Genomic DNA, 16,609 nt, shown 5'->3' with positions numbered 1-16,609 from the left:
GATGACCTGGAAGAGGAAGAGATTAGGCTTCGCCAACGGTCCGATATAAGAAGGCCAGTTCGTTTCAATGATTGTTATTTATACCACATTTATCAGTAATTCTACTTTCACGCTCAACTTGTTTGGTATGATAAACACGATATTTCTTATAGCGCATAAGGGACATTGATCAAATAAAGGGTAAAGCCCAAGTTTTAACTTTCTACATATAGATACTTTTTTTATTAATGTGCTGTGTTCAGGCTGTTCAGGTTAATAACTGAGAAGAAAATAATCTAAATTTGCTCACCAAGGGAGGGTTATCCATATTTCGGTGTCCGTGTTTCCTCTCGTTCTAAAACTGCGTATAATAGACGAAGTCGCCCGATTTACGTATCATACTAATCGCCGTAATCTCGCAGGCCAATTAAAATGAAGAAAATACGTCATCATGACAGTCTACCGCCCTCCAGTTTTTCAAGGGTAACCTGACACTCCTTGAATATGCTGATGAAATGAAGACGCACTCAGGATCAGTGGAATGCCATCGAGCATCGTTGCTTTGTCCATCATCCTCTAGAGTAGCTTTGAAGATCGGCGCATCCGTAATCGATTGACTGGGATATGACATGTCGGAAAACTGAAATAATAATAGTCAGTGGATGGGATCCCAAGACATATTAAAGCACTAACCTCAAAAAAAAAACTGATGTAACCAGTGATCTCGGAATGAACTGTACGGTGAACTTGTTCGGATTAAATTTGATCCTTCGTGTTGAAAAGTTATCGCGAAGAGCCACGAATGAAAACAAAATAATACGGCTGAAAAGCGGAGGTTACCACACGTTGGCCTCGTTCTTCCTGGCGCTATTTAGAATGCACGTGGCACGGAATTATTTCGAAGACACGTCTGCCACAAAACCACAATTAAATTTGTATCCGCTAACGTTATCTAAGCAAGGGCTAAAACTTTTGTTCTCTGGCGGAAGTTGGTTTGTTGGCACTCGTCGAAGAATAGGTAAACGAGATAAGCAAAATAATTTTTGGCTTTGTTTACTTTTCAAGCACAATTAGGGGCGCTCAAAAATTACTGAATCGATATGTTTGATTTGTATTGAAATATTTTTACACTCAAATAAATTGAAAGATTGAAAGTGATTGAATTATATAATGAAATAAATATACCGATATGAAATAGAATAATATTTGGGGAACTGCAACTGACTACAAATATAGTGCAATAAACAGAGAAGCGGACATGTACGTTTTGACCGTTATTGAAATCGTGACGTCACGCTTGTTAAATTCTCTGATTTGGCTTCAAAGCTTCAAATAGACTCGTTGAGATTTTGTTGGAATTAAATATTGCGCATTTATAGTTAACTCAAAGTTATAACCGAGGTTATAACAGAATTTACTTAAAATTGTTTGGAAGACAAACGGCATAGAAAAAAAAAAGCTTTCAAAACCATATGTAATTTAGAAAACGAACAAATAATCCCAAGAGTAGGGGAGAGGAGTATTGTAGTAGATAAAATGTACCCAAGAAATAAATTCAATATTTTAGACAGATTGTATCTCAGTGTGTACATATGAATTCAAGACGTTGATAATAGAAAAAAAAAACGTCGGGGCATATATACTGTGGGAAATATCTAGAACAGTTGATACTAGGATATACAGAAATATTGAACATAGAGAAGGATGGAAAGAGGTCGCTGAGAAACAGGACTATAATACTGCGGTATTGGCGATCTTTGCTATATGGACGCGAGCGGAAAAAGAGACAAGAGAGTTTCGACTTCTGAGTCAGAGAGGAAGACTGTTGGTTAGATGTTCAAGAGCTAAGAAGTGTGAGCGTGCTTAGAGAAAAATGAAAGGTCGGTGAGAGCTACCAGTCCGTGGCACGATCCGACTGCCAAGAATGCTCAGCCTTTGGATAACTGGAGCGAGAGCAGAGAATACTCGTACTCACCCGGGCCGAAGCGCAAACATTTTCCCAAACGACGAAGCGGTTCGCCATTCTGTTGGCATATGTTAAAGTGGTAGCACGCTACGTAAAAACTGTTGGTAGTTCGGCGGTAACATCGGCCATTTTGTACGCGACACGCGGAATAGTAATTTCAGTGAAAATCGGTGATTATTCAGCGTTAATTGCTTTAAACAACAGCGCAATGGCCACTAAACGGCACGACACATAGCAGCTGTTTCTTGCACTCATTTTTAGTCGATTGAGAATGAAAATTTGACAACAATTTTTGCATGCGTCATATGCACATATACAAGGACAAACAGGCAATAGCTTGGTTCGTCGAGTTAATTGTATATAAGACTATGGGTGTTCAAACATTCTTAAAAAGCTTGAATTTGGAAGGAAATTATATCCTTTTTGTTACAAGTGTTTGTATGAGAAAATTATTTCTTCATGCCTGGCAAACTAAACAAACATTCTTACTGATATAAAGCTGAACTGATATAAAATTGATCAGATTCGGGAGCATCCACTCCACGATGAATTCCTTTGAAAGTGGGACAACAAATACTGGGGTACCACCTTATCACCTTTTCACCCAATGGTAAACGGGAACACGGCGGTTTATCACAGACTGCTTCATCAGTTACTATAATTTTATAGAATTTTATTGGTCGCAAAGCAGTTATTTGACTTTAAGAAAATACATGAGTGGGGTACTCAGACAGAAAGTATTTATATTTTGCACCAATCGCCAATGAAGAATTGTACAGAAACATCATGAGAGCAATTTACAAAACTAAGTCTTTGAGTATGGAATTAATATTTCATTACTGTTTTTTGGTCCCGTCCACTTCTAGTGGACGGGAATTATTATCGCTAACACGATATCGCGCAAAATATAATTGCCAATTCACTTTAAATCTATGTATTTGTTGGAATTGCAATTCACTTCAAATTAATTACATTTTTTAGTGAATTGAGAACGGTGAGTACCACGACTAACAAATCATTTAACTTTTACATTCGAAACTAGATGGAAAATATCTTCATATGTTTTCATGTAACTATTAAATGAAAATCATTTTGAGTGTACACAATATACAATAAATTCAAGAAAAATTCCACGAAAAAAAATAAAATTTCGTTTCGTTTCGAAAAATTTCGAATTAAATGGACGTTGATTTCGTATCGTTTCGAAGTCTCGAAAGTGAATCTATTTTTCGTTTCGTTTTGTTTCGAATCAACATAGACATTTTAAATTTCGTTTCGTTTCGTTTCGTCAGGAAAAAGTGTCTTTTCGCATACCCTTAATATTTAGGTATACTGGAAGTGATAGAGTTCGTTTAAACTTTCGTACATATAGTTTAAGTAAAAAAAAGAGCGATTTAAAATCGTTCTGAATTTGCGCTAAAATCCTCCCACCAGTAGCACAAACTCAAAATGCTTAATGGACGCATTTCATGACACAGAAGGGAGATTAATATATCAAAAGAAAGCCATTTTCACCTCTAATCGATTGACTTCATCGTACTACAATTGAGAAACAGTTTTAAATAGTTAAAATAGCAACATTTATACAAGATAAAATCTGATCATGGTTTGAACTAAAATGTATCGTGGTTTGAACTTGTAAATCCAGTTATGTTCTACTGTTGTCCGCCAGGAGCGCAGCATGCGCCTAGCTGAAGCGTTTTGATTACTTTTCCAATATAAAAAAAATCGCAATTTTCATATCGATAATTTAGACGATTTTCAAACGTTTTGAGTTGCTAGTCTAATGCGAGAAGATAAATAATAAAATAAATTTGCTTTTCTTTAGGTTTCCTCAGCGTTTCATGCATGTAATTAGTATTATATTTAGGAGCTGCTGCCAGTAGTTCAAACCATGGTACGGATTTAGTTCAAACCATGATCAGTGTAGTTCAAACCATAGTACGAATCAAAGTTATGTAATTATTAAGTTTTTCATTGAAACTATGCATACATATGTGAACATATGATGTTTTTATAAAGATAATGAACTAAGCTTCCTCATAAACTTGAGTTCGCAGCTATAACATGTCTCTATAATGAAATAAATGAAGTTTGTTCTGACGGCTTATCTGATTCCTGCCATTTGGTTCAAACTATGATTGGATTCCCTAGGTGTTAAAATTATTAAAAATTGTTTTACCTTTAAAATGATTAGCCTACTTAAATCTAGCTTAGTACTCATAAGAACACTATCACGGTTAATTATATTGTTACTTTCATATTTAAACTACATGCAGAAGGAAGATAAAATCGAACATTGAATTCATGCAAACTTAAGCCAACAGCTCGTGCTTTCCACTGTAATTATTTTATACTCATTACGAAAACAGTATGGATTGTTGCGAGCAAGTATGGACAAATTATCAGTAGAAAAAAACTAAACGTAAGTAGTTAGCATGCATTTATTATTAACAAATATCTATGATGTATCCAAGCCCACACACCAATATTTTTTCGCCGAAAATCAGCATAATTTTGCCGAGCTGAATGATCAGCAATCATTTCAGCAAAAAAAAGTTACTGAAAATTTCAGCAAAGTGAACTGGCAATCCATTTGACAGCTATTTGCTGAATCATCGTCAAATCAAAAAAGTTTGCTGAAAATTCAGTTTTTTCGGCCATTACGGAATTTGACAGCAAATTGAGAAATAAAATAAACATGAGCTGTATTGGAATGACCAGAATTTCCAAACCTCCTTGCCTTGTTTGCGCTGACTCCATAGCTGAAAAATGTTTAAATTAACATGTCTGTTGTTCAACAATCTGAAATATTTATTATTCAATAGAAGCAATAGAAAGCATTATTATTCAATAGACATGAAATACTTACAGATTACCGGATTCGTTTGGAATGAAACGAAATTTAATATCTAGTCACAAGCACATCACAAGAGACATGAACTGAAAATGGCTACTTTTTTCTAAAGTTTGACAGTAAAAAAGTGAGTCGATGAAAAGTGCTGATCGATCAGTAAAGTATGCTGTTTTTCAGTAAACTTCATAATTACTGATTTTTTCTAGCAAAGCATTTTGCTGAAATACTTTTTAGGAATTTGGTGTGTAGACATATGTATGTATTACCTCCCGGAAAGGATTTTATAGCTCGCTGTCTACTTCACAAGAAATAAAAGAGTTACGCAACCGAAAAACTACTTTTCTATTTGTCCGATTGCTAGCGCAATAATATTCAATTTTTTTATACAGCGATTCCTTGAAAAAAGAATAGAGTCGAAAAATTCGATTTTGCTTAAAATACGTATGAATATCTCTACCGAAAATAAAGACCCGTGTTTTTTGTTTCGGTCTTAGGGTGGACATTTCAGAATAGGGCGGTCCAAAAAAACGGCGCTCACAGAATTTTTTTTCAAAGTTTTAAACCATTGCACCGATTTCCAACCTTTTAGCACGAATGAAAATGGCCGCCGTAAGAGTGAAACAACAAAATACGGGTCTAATTATTTTCCGTAGAGATCATTCATACACGGAGTAGCTATCGACTGAGTTACTGAATCACAGGGATTTTTTTCAGCTTCACAGTCTCTATGCAATTAAACAACTACTTATTATCCATTTACCGATGTTTCGATGATATATTACATCTTCTTCAGGGATCTCTACAAAAAACGAGACATAATTAAACATACAAATCGTTAAGTATAGTCTTACAGAAATGTATAGCTGTTATCGTTTGGAAAGCACTGTATGAACATAATCCGTCTACAATTCTGAAAAAGTTGGTGCAAACTCCTACAAAAATATAAACTAATTTCAATAAGCAGCTCGTATTAAACATATATAAAATAGGATTACTTCTGAACATAAAAAACATTAATCAAGGCTATTATCTGAACTCGGTTATTATCTCTCACTTTTCGGTCAACGGTCAGTTTGTAGCACTAGATGTGGTGGAAATTTTATGGATGAGGTGTGGATTGTTTTCTTTTTCAGAATTTTAGACGGATTATGTTCATACAGAGCTTTCGAAATATGGGGCGAAACGTATGACGATTATAGAGCGCCTATTTTCTATGATTTCAATTTGAATATTTTGAACACTGGTGAAGTAACTCGAATAGTACCAAATGGTCAACAAAGCCGTATTGATCTGTCTTTATGTTCAAATTCACTATCATTAGATTGCACGTGGAAGGTAATTCAAGATCCCCATGGTAGTGACCATATGCCGATAGTCACCACAATTAAGAGTGGCTATCAACAATCTGAGCCAGTTAATGTTCCTTTCGATCTCACGAAGAACATTGACTGGCAAAAATTTGCCTCGGCGGTAAAATTGGTATTGAATCAACTGATACTCTTCCACCTTTGGATGAATATCGATTCCTTACTGAGTTGATTCAAAAAGCGCACTAGAAGCTCAGAAACGACGCGTTCCAAGTACATCTGTCATCAGAAGACCAGCCACTCCTGGATGGGATGATGAATGTACTAAGTTGTATTCTGAGAAATCTGATGCCTTCAAGGCCTTCCGTAAACACGGAAGGTCAGAGCTTTGAAGAGTATTTGAGGCTCGAAAGAAAACTCAAAATCTTCTCAAGGCTAAAAAACGTAGCTACTGGCGACGTTTTGTCGAGGGACTATCACGAGAAACCTCAATGACAACACTTTGGAAAACGCCTCGCAACATGCGGAACCGCATTTCCACCAATGAGAGTGAAGAATACTCCAATCGATGGATATTCAACTTCGCAAAAAAGGTCTGCCCAGATTCCGTACCAGCAGAACCGCTATTTCGAGAATCAGTCACTGTTCCCGGTTCTTTGGGTGGGACACTCACAATGCTGGAACTTTCTATGTCTCTTCTTTCATCGAATAACTCTGCTCCGGGATGCGATAACATCAAATTCAATCTTCTTAAAAACCTCCCAGATATCGCAAAAAGACGATTACTTGACCTGTACAACTGTTTCATGGAGTACAACATTGTGCCACCTGAATGGCTACAGGTCAAAGTAATAGCTATTCAAAAGCCTGGGAAACCAGCGTCTAATCACAATTCATACCGACCGATTGCCATGCTATCATGCATGAGAAAATTATTGGAGAAAATGATCCTTTCAAGAGTCGACCATTGGGTCGAAGAAAATGCATTGCTTTCAAATACTCAGTTTGGATTTCGAAAAGGGAAAGGAACAAACGATTGTCTAGCGTTGCTTTCTTCAGATATACAACTAGCCTTTGCGCACAAGGAGCAGTTGGCTTCAGTATTCTTGGACATTAAGGGCGCTTTTGATTCAGTTTCCATAGAAGTACTGTCAGACAATCTGCATAGTAATGGATTACCCGTTATTTTGAATAATTTCTTGTACAATTTGTTGTCAGTGAAACAAATGAACTTCACACTCGGAACTCTGACAAATTCCAGAACTAGTTACATGGGCCTTCCCCAAGGTTCATGTTTAAGTCCCTTGCTTTATAATTTCTATGTTAAAGATATTGACAATTGTTTGGAAGGACAATGCACGCTCAGACAACTTGCAGATGATGCCGTGGTCTCTCTAAGAGATCCATGTGCAGCTACCTTGCAAGGACCATTGCAAAGTACCCTAGATAATCTGACTGTTTGGGCCAGACATTTAGAGATCGAGTTTTCACCGCAAAAAACTCAGTTGGTTGTGTTTACTAGAAAGCGGTATCCTGCTCAACTGAAACTAAAACTGTTGAATGATGACATCAACCAATCTTTATCTTCTAAATACCTTGGGGTCGTGTTTGATTCTAAATGTACATGGAAACTCCATTTTGAGTATTTGATACAATGCCGGAAAAGGATCAATTTTATACGTTCTATCTCCGTAACATGGTGGGGTGCTCACCCGGAAGACCTCATCAAACTCTATAGAACGACTATTCTCTCTGTTTTAGAGTATGGCTCCTTCTGCTTCCTCTCAGCAGCTGATTGCTCAGCAGCTGATTGCTGCATGCATTCAACGCATAACATGAGCCTGGAGGTGCTTGCTGGAGTCACTCCTTTAAAGCACCGTTACTGGGAGCTCTCACTTAGAATACTCATCAAATGTGTAACAAGTAACACACTTGTATTAGAAAACTTCGATAATATGTTTGAACTAACTTGTCGTTCGAGATTCCTGAGAGTTTATCTCGACTACATATCGTCAGATCTTTGTCTTCCGTGTTATAATCCCCCTCGAGTTCACTTCGCCAACGACAGTTCCTCAATTGAATACGATCTGTCCATGAAATACGCTATTCAAGGAATACCAGATCATCTTCGACAAATATCTAGACCCAACCGGCGGTTGTTAGATTTTCTAACAATTCTGTATAAGAATCTACCAAAACCTGTATAAGAATTGGGCATATGCGAAATTGCTAGATTCTTATACAAATATTGTATAAGAATCTAACAACATTGTAAGCTTTTCTTACATTATTTGTATAAGAATCTAACTATTTCGCATATGCTCAATTCTTATACAGGTGTTGGTAGATTCTTATACAGAATTGTTAGAAAATCTAACAACCGCCGGTTGGGTGTATTCCTCACTTTTTTCTGAAAAATATGAACATGTCAATTGCAACAACAGATATTTCACTGATGGTTCTCGCATCAACGGATCCACTGGCTTCGGTGTTTTCAATGTAACTTCAACCACCTTCCAAAAACTTCAGGAACCATGTTCGGTTTATGTTGCTGAGCTGGCAGCAATTAACTTTGCTTTGGGGATAATTTCCAATCAGCCCGTAGACCATTATTTCATCTTCTCGGATAGTCTTAGTTCTATCGAGGCACTCCGGTCGATGAAACCTGTTAAGCACGCATCTTACTTTCTTACAAACATAAGAGAGCAGATGCGTGTTTTGGTCGAAAGATCATTCAAGATTACCTTTGTTTGGGTCCCATCTCACTGCTCAATCTACGGCAATGAGAAGGCAGACTCGCTGGCAAAGGTGGGCGCACAGGAAGGTGAGGTTTATGATAGACAATTCTCGAGCAACGAGTTTTCCCATTAGTCCGTCAGAGTACTCTTCAAAGTTGGTAAAGGAATTGGACACACAATGAACTCGGACGGTGGCTATTTTCTATAGTTCCAAAAGTTTCTGGGCGAGCGTGGTTCAGAGGTGAGGACTTAAGTCGAGGCTTCATTGATGTCGAGACTTATGTCTAATCACTATTCACTAAACGCACATCTGTACAGAATAAACCTTGTCGATAGCAACTTATGTAGGTGCGGAGCCGGTTATGATGACATCGATCACGTAGTTTGGTCCTGCTCGGAAAATGACGCCTCCAGCGAGCGACTATTGGATACCCTAGTGGCCCGAGGTAAACAACCCTTCAGGGAAATTCGAGGTGTTTTGGGGGATCGTGATGCTGTCTATAGGCAGGTCATTTATAGTTTCTTTTGTGATTCTGATATCAAAATCTTTTTTTTTTTCTTCTGTCTCTGTCTCTATGTTCCGTAGATCTCCGTTACTCTGACCATCCTGAAAATGCTCCTAGTCGAACCAATCCTCGAGCACGACGACACGCCACATAGTCCCTTACACCAAATGCCCGGATGAGCAGCCGAAATTCCTTGATTCCGAATACTAAGCCTCGTCCATCCTTAAATATTGTAAACTAACCTCGAGTCACCACGAGTACGCTGGCTCCTATCCCTCCCTGAAGAAGATGTGATATATCATAGAAACGTCAGTAAATGGATAATAAGTAGTTGTTTGCATAGAGACTGCGAAGCCGAAAAAAAAATCCTTGTGATTATTCATACATATTTTGAGCAAAATCGGAGATTTTTTTTTCGACTCTATTCTTTTTTCATGGCATCGCTGTATATATACTAATGCAATATATGAGAGGGTTACATCACAGAGTTTTTTCTGATAACATATAGATTGGTTATGTAATCAAGTTGTCTCGAAGATGGAGTCAATTATTGTGGAATGCTGCGTTTGAGTTATTATTTGTATGATGCTGCACACCAAAAAATTATGAATATTACAGGTCACGTATTTCAATATAATGACACAAAACCGCAAGACATAAACTGAATCGTATATTTTTCATTGGCACGTGATTTAAAATTACACACGCTAAAAATGAACTACTCAAAATTGAGTCGAATCCGACTCATTTTCATTAAAAACGGGACAACTCAAAATTTGAGTAAAAGATACTACTTCAATAAAATGATGATTGCAATTAAACTAGGAGTCTGTTTGTCGTAAAATGCACTTAGATAGATAGATAAACTTGATTCGCATCTGTCGTATTAAAAATTGATGGAAGGCCAAGCTTAACTTTCGCGAAATCATCATTTTATTGAAGTAGTATCTTTTACTCAAATTTTGAGTTGTCCCGTTTTTAATGAAAATGAGTCGGATTCGACTCAATTTTGAGTAGTTCATTTTTAGCGTGCATGTCACGGAACCTAAACACAGCACTCGATGCGACGCACCTAACGCACAAGCAGTCGACGACTTGATGCAGTGAAATACTTGTTCAGTGCAAATCGTGGAACCTGTTTCACTTCGATCACCCCTCTTTCAAGAAACAAATATAGCTGATTGGTAAGGTGTTGGGCTCTCACTCAGCGGGCTTATGTTCGATTCTCGTTCCAACCGTTTCATTTTTTTGTCAATAAAGTTGTGATGTAAAATTAAAGTATCACCTAATTTCACGTCAAAAATGATGCTCAAATATGTCAGCGTCACAACACCTAAAATTACATGAATATTTTTAGGTGTGTACCTTTATTAACCATCTAGTGGCAAACTCGATTCCAGAAGCTGTAACTCTTGTTCAAGTGGTTCAAGCAACTGAGCAAGATGAAACACTTCAGAAGTTTCAAAAGGCACTACAAACTAGATGTTGGTCAGATGAAATAAAAACGTTTAGGTGTTTCAATTCAGAAATATATTCAGCTAAGGGCGTCCTGTTGAGAGGAGATAGGCTTATAATACGCAGAGTACTCAAACAACAGGTACTGGCATGGCATGACTGTAATGAAACGTCGATTGAGACCAGTGTTGGGAAATGTACATTAAAACACTCTGATTATGCGAATATTTACATTTTATCCAGTCAAATTTCATGCACCAAACAAGCCGAAACAGTTTGTTAAAAAGATGTTCCTTCAGAAATTTATTCAGGAATTCTGGAGAGCTTTGCAAGGAATTCCAAAAGAGTTCTTAGAAGAATTTCTGAAGGAGTTTTCGGAAGAATAGCATAACAATTTTCCCAAGGATTTTCTTAACAAACTTCTGAAGGAATGCGTGGAAGAAATTTCAATCTAATTACTTAGGGAAATTCCAAGGAATACCCGAAAGAATTTCCCAACGATTCGTTTCTAGGATTCGTTTCCGGAGAAGTTTTTGTAGAACTCCTTGAACCAATTTCTAAGGGAATTCCTGGCCGAATCTGCAAAGGAATTTTTGGAAGAAGGTGCGAATCAATTAAATATACAGGATTCTGTTTTAATACGTTTTTTTTGTTCGTATTTTTTATCGTGTGACTTTAATTTGCCTCCGAAATCTTTGCAACATGTTTCCAAAAATCTTAAATAATTTAAAGAAAAATCAAATGCGGTAAAAATCTAGGATGGGTGCAAAATTAAGAAAATGTAAATCGTATAAAAACAGAATTCAGTGTACTTGGAGAAACTTCGAAGGAATTCCTTGAGAAATCTAGGTAATACTAGAGAAACACCAGTAGGCACTTCCTCTGAAATTCATTTGATAACTTAAATAGTTCCTTAAATAATAAAAAAAAATCCGCCAAAACTTTATTCGGATATTTCTCCATGCATTTAAAAGTTTCTTCGAAAAGCCTTCGAGATTCCTTCGTAGATTTCTTCAGAAATTCTTACAGAATTTCTTCATGAAATCCTTTGAAAATTAATTAGAGAATGAAATAGTTTCCGATGGAGTTACTAATTGAATTTTCGAAAGAATAAAACAAAAAAATAACAACAAACATAAAAAAATCAGGTGTTGCTGAAAGAATTTCGGAAAAAAACTAATGAAGGCATTTTCGACACAGAACATTTAATAATTTTTCAGTATTTTTAGTAATTAGTATTTTACTGATGTTTTGTATGGATAAAAATAATACTTTTCTAATCTAAAAAAAAACAAAATTTATTCAGACTACACTTCAGAGAAGCGATAAAAACTTCGCCGAGTATACTCTGCTCTTCTCGCAACATTCTGTACTGTTTTTATTTCTGCAAGAATTGAATAAGTATAATACTGCTTCATCGTAATTGGTGCAATCGAACTTCATACCACTGATTTTTGATTGTCATCGGTACATTTTTTCATATATTTTTCTAGTGAATTTAGCACCGCTCGAATGTTGACCGATTTGTCCAAAGCATCAGGGCATAAGGGTATGCGATAAGACACTTTTTCCTGACGAAACGAAACGAAACGAAATTTAAAATGTCTGTGTTGATTCGAAACGAAACGAAACGAAATAAATATTTACTTTCGAGATTTCGAAACGATACGAAATCAACGTCCATTTAATTCGAAATTTTTCGAAACGAAACGAAATTTCAATTTTTTCCGCGGAATTTTATTGAATTGATTTTACATTATGTGCGCAATTCTGATTTTATTTTCTCAAAGTCAAATAGGTAACTGCTTTGCGATCAATAAAATTATAGTTACAGAAGAAGTTGTCTGTAATAAATCAACGTGTTCCCGTTTAGCATTGGCGATATGGCAATACTCCAGCATTTGTGCCGCTTTCAATGGAATTCATCGTGGAATGAGTGCTCGCAAATGTGATCAATTTTATATCAGTTCAGCTTTATATCAGTAATTATGTATATAAAAATATAGGAATTGTGTGATTTTTTTAAATTCTGATTCAAATTCTATTTTGAACCTTATATCACTTAAGACTTACGTTAATGCTGAAGCATACTTCATATTCATTTATCAGCGTGGTTTTATGGTATTGAGCTAAATCAAAACCAGAATATAGGGTAAAGTGCCCAATAGTGGACCTCCAACCAATAGTGGACCCTCCAGCCATTTTTGCAATATTAATGAACAATGTCAAAATTTTGCTATGAAATTCTATCGGGAGAACCTACCTTACAGTCCTATGATTTGATTACATGCATTGGAAATGCTATATGGAAAGTAAAATTATATGATTCTTTTCAATTCTATAAAAAATAAACACGGAAGTGTCAATTATAGGAATATTTTGGGGAAGAAGAACGTCCCGAAACGGGACATGAAAATCAAATGAAGTGTCGACTATATGGAAGCAATTTCCCATTATGGACCCCCAGGGGGTCTACTATAGGGCGAATTCAGTTAGACTTCAAAATGTTAAATGAAAAGGTCCTGGCTGATCTTGCTTCGGTGTCGCGCCTTTTCTGCCATTCGTCCTTGTCTTCAGCTGTAATCTGATTGATCCCTGAGTATTGCGAGTATACCTTTCCATCAGACTTCTAACACCTTATTGGAATTAGGGATCTTGTATTTGTTGAAGCACCGGTTCATCGATGTTCGTCTCCTGTGTATCTTCTAGAACTTCTATATCCAAAACCTCCGTTTCATTAAAACAGTCGTGCCTGGAAGTGGCTCCTTCTAACATACCAGCGTAAGTCTCAGACTGCCGAACTTCGTTGATCTTCTGGCTTGGTTGATTGTGCTGTGTTTTCTTGGGACAAACATTTATCTGGTGACCTTTCTCCGAGCATATGAAACATTTGTCCTTATTACACGGATAGAAAACGTTTCCTAACCAGTTTAAAACTTACAGTGCCGATGGTATTTCCTTTCTAACGTTCATGTACACGCCACGTACACCATTGAATACATCCAACCCGAAGTCAGCAGGAAATTTTTCCCGCACTAAACGCTAAACTGTTCCATACTTTCCTAGAATCGTTGCTTTTTCTCGATCAGGTAGCTCCGGTGGAAGCTCACACATTCGTACGTATTGAAAATTCATCTCCAATGCTACTGTTGTTTTATTATCATACCGAAAAATACTTTGCTGGGTATTGTTCGCCAACATGTCCTTGAAAGCCTTATCACTCTTGAATTTGACATAAACGCTTTGATTCTCTGCCCGTTTGTCACAGTCTCCATTTCCGTGACGCTAGCATTCAGCGATTTAACAGACCCAGCTATACCCCATACGATGGTCGAGAAGCATCTTTAGGAAATGCGAACCTCACGGTGTTTTTTATTTCTACCATTTCAAGATAAACTTCTATTGTTTCGTTCCGCAAGATAGGCTACTGTAAGCAGTACAGAAAACTCTTTTCGGCACACAGAGACCGAGAAAAATATTCTGCAACCGCTTCTGAAGGCATATGAAAGCAAACTGAAAACTCGAAGACGAAGACAGTGTTTCAAATCAATCCAACGCAAAATCATGTGCTTCGTTTATTGTTTTCCTTAGGGCTAAAGGTTCTATTTTTCCCGGGAATCAACTTCTATCTATCGTGGAGAATGGCTTGAAATAATAATTTAGGATAAAAATATACATTCGACCTAAAGGGGTGAGTTTTTTTTTCTGTTCAGTTCGAAAAGCGGTAACTCTTTCTGCAAAACGTTCGCCACGTCATGAATATTAGTTGAGGCTATGTGCTACATTTCCATAATGTTCGCATTCATCCTTGAAAAAGATGACATTGAAAGGATTTGTTCTATCATTTGTATTGTTGCCGGAGAGTTTCTAGCATTAACCATTCTGAAACTGTTATGTTATTTAATACAAACAATCTTTTGGCCAAGGTTGATTGAAATACCATTTTGATTAATATTACGAACATTTGAGCATATTTCCCTTTTAAATTTAGGGTATTTGAAGTAATTTTTGAAAATACATATTTTAGAAAATAAATTGTCGCAGAAAAAGAAATCACGCGAACGCTTGATGGCCATACCTTACTTTCAAGATTAAATGATTATTTCAATAAAACTTCAATAAAAGTTTTATATTTCGAAGAGCATTAAAAACTCATAAAATTACGGCGAGTTTTTGACCTCAAAACCAAAAATCTGTTTACTTTTATACTCTGACATGTTCAGATAGTTCGCATTGGCTCATAATAATTTGGAAAAGGCCCATGATATATTCAAATGAAATATTTCAGACATATCTCGAAACCAAAAGTGTTCGGAACATAAGTCTGTTCGGTATGTGAATCAAATTTAAAATATTTTAACATAATAATTTCCCACGAAATTCGGGAAACTAAAGTGTACATCCCGGGAAACGGGAATCCCGAGAAATCGTTTCTCAAAATGGAAACCCTACTTAGGGCCTTCTTAACTCTTAAGCGGTGGTTAGCCATGCGCTGAAACCAGGTTTGAGGTATAAGAGGTGAAGAAGTTGGCCTTTAATAAAAAAAAAGAGGCGCTCTAAAAACACTTCACAAGGGCCTCAAGAATCTCCGCCACGACTGTGCCTCTTTGACAAAGTTGTACTGATCTGATTAATTATGATTACATTTAAACTCTGAGCCTGACGTCTTAAATATTGAGTCGCATCACTTTTGGAAAAAAAATGGGATACAATAGTTAAAGATATTTTTCATTTTCTATTGGACATTTCTAACAAAACATCGAACACGTTTTATATAAGAAAACTAAATACGTCGTGGGATTATGTAGTATAGGCCTTAATAGATTTTTTATAACGTTAAGTTTTGTAAACAGCTTTATGATTTTGTTCAGCGGCGCAGCCAAATTTTTTGATAATACACGACCGCTCGAGACAGTATGGTTGAGGTCTAAATTTGTTTCGAAATTCCGCGGAATTCCGTTAAATTTTGTTATAAGCTAGTTTTTTATAGCGAATTTTTTGTAATTTTACGAAACGAAACGAAATTAAGTAATCAGATTTCGCCATGCTCAAATTCCGCGAAACTCCGCGGAATTTCGTTTCGAACCACCTGAAACGAAAATTTTCGAAATACCGCATATGCTTATCAGGGCATAGGGCGGGGGCAGCAGGGACTATGTCCAAGGGCTTGACGATCCCTCCCCAGGCCATCTGCGAGTTGTGGGGCTTGCCTAGGATGTGGTGGGGTTTGACAGTGTGCCCTGTTAAACCTCTTTAAAAAGCTGCATGTATCCGCAAGTAGGCTCCACCAAAGCGACCGTGTGCCGCTCAAAGCGCACAAGCCCAAGTCCTGGTGTTAGGTGGGACGCTAAACAGCCCTGACACGACGGCCCTCCGACGAGCCAGGAGGTTTGCGCAGGCCCAATAAGCCGCCTAGAAAACCAATCATTACGAACAATATAAGAGATAATGCGACTCGATATAATCGGCAAAGACCTAGGCGACGAATACAGGATCACGATTGGAAGCTTGGAACATGGAATTGCAAGTCGCTAGGTTTCGCAGGTTGCGACAGGATGATCTACGATGAATTACATCCCCGCAACTTCGACGTCGTGGCGCTGCAGGAGATTTGCTGGACAGGACAGAAAGTGTGGAAAAGCGGGCATCGAGCGGCTACCTTCTACCAAAGCTGTGGCACCACCAACGAGCTGGGAACCGGCTTCATAGTGCTGGGTAAGATGCGCCAACGCGTGATTGGGTGGCAGCCAATCAACGCAAGGATGTGCAAGCTGAGGATTAAAGGCCGTTTCTTCAACTAT

At 37.2% G+C, this 16,609-nt stretch overlaps 1 protein-coding gene and 1 long non-coding RNA gene across 3 annotated transcripts in view; both read right to left on the bottom strand.

Annotated features, from left to right (window-relative positions):
* The window catches only part of LOC134213122 (uncharacterized), a 486,987-nt gene that overhangs the window by 436,070 nt on the left and 34,308 nt on the right, over nucleotides 1–16,609 (bottom strand). The window lies entirely within an intron of this gene.
* Nucleotides 193–994, bottom strand: LOC134217278 (uncharacterized). The gene is made up of 2 exons (XR_009980973.1): nucleotides 673–994; nucleotides 193–619 (listed from the first exon to the last, which is right to left on the bottom strand). It is a non-coding gene; the product is annotated as an uncharacterized LOC134217278 (long non-coding RNA).

The sequence above is a fragment of the Armigeres subalbatus genome, chromosome 2 (assembly GCF_024139115.2).
Source record: "Armigeres subalbatus isolate Guangzhou_Male chromosome 2, GZ_Asu_2, whole genome shotgun sequence".
In the NCBI taxonomy this organism is placed as follows: Eukaryota; Metazoa; Arthropoda; class Insecta; order Diptera; family Culicidae; genus Armigeres; species Armigeres subalbatus.
Note: the sequence above shows the minus strand (reverse complement) of the source record. Positions and strands in the feature narration are given on the sequence as shown.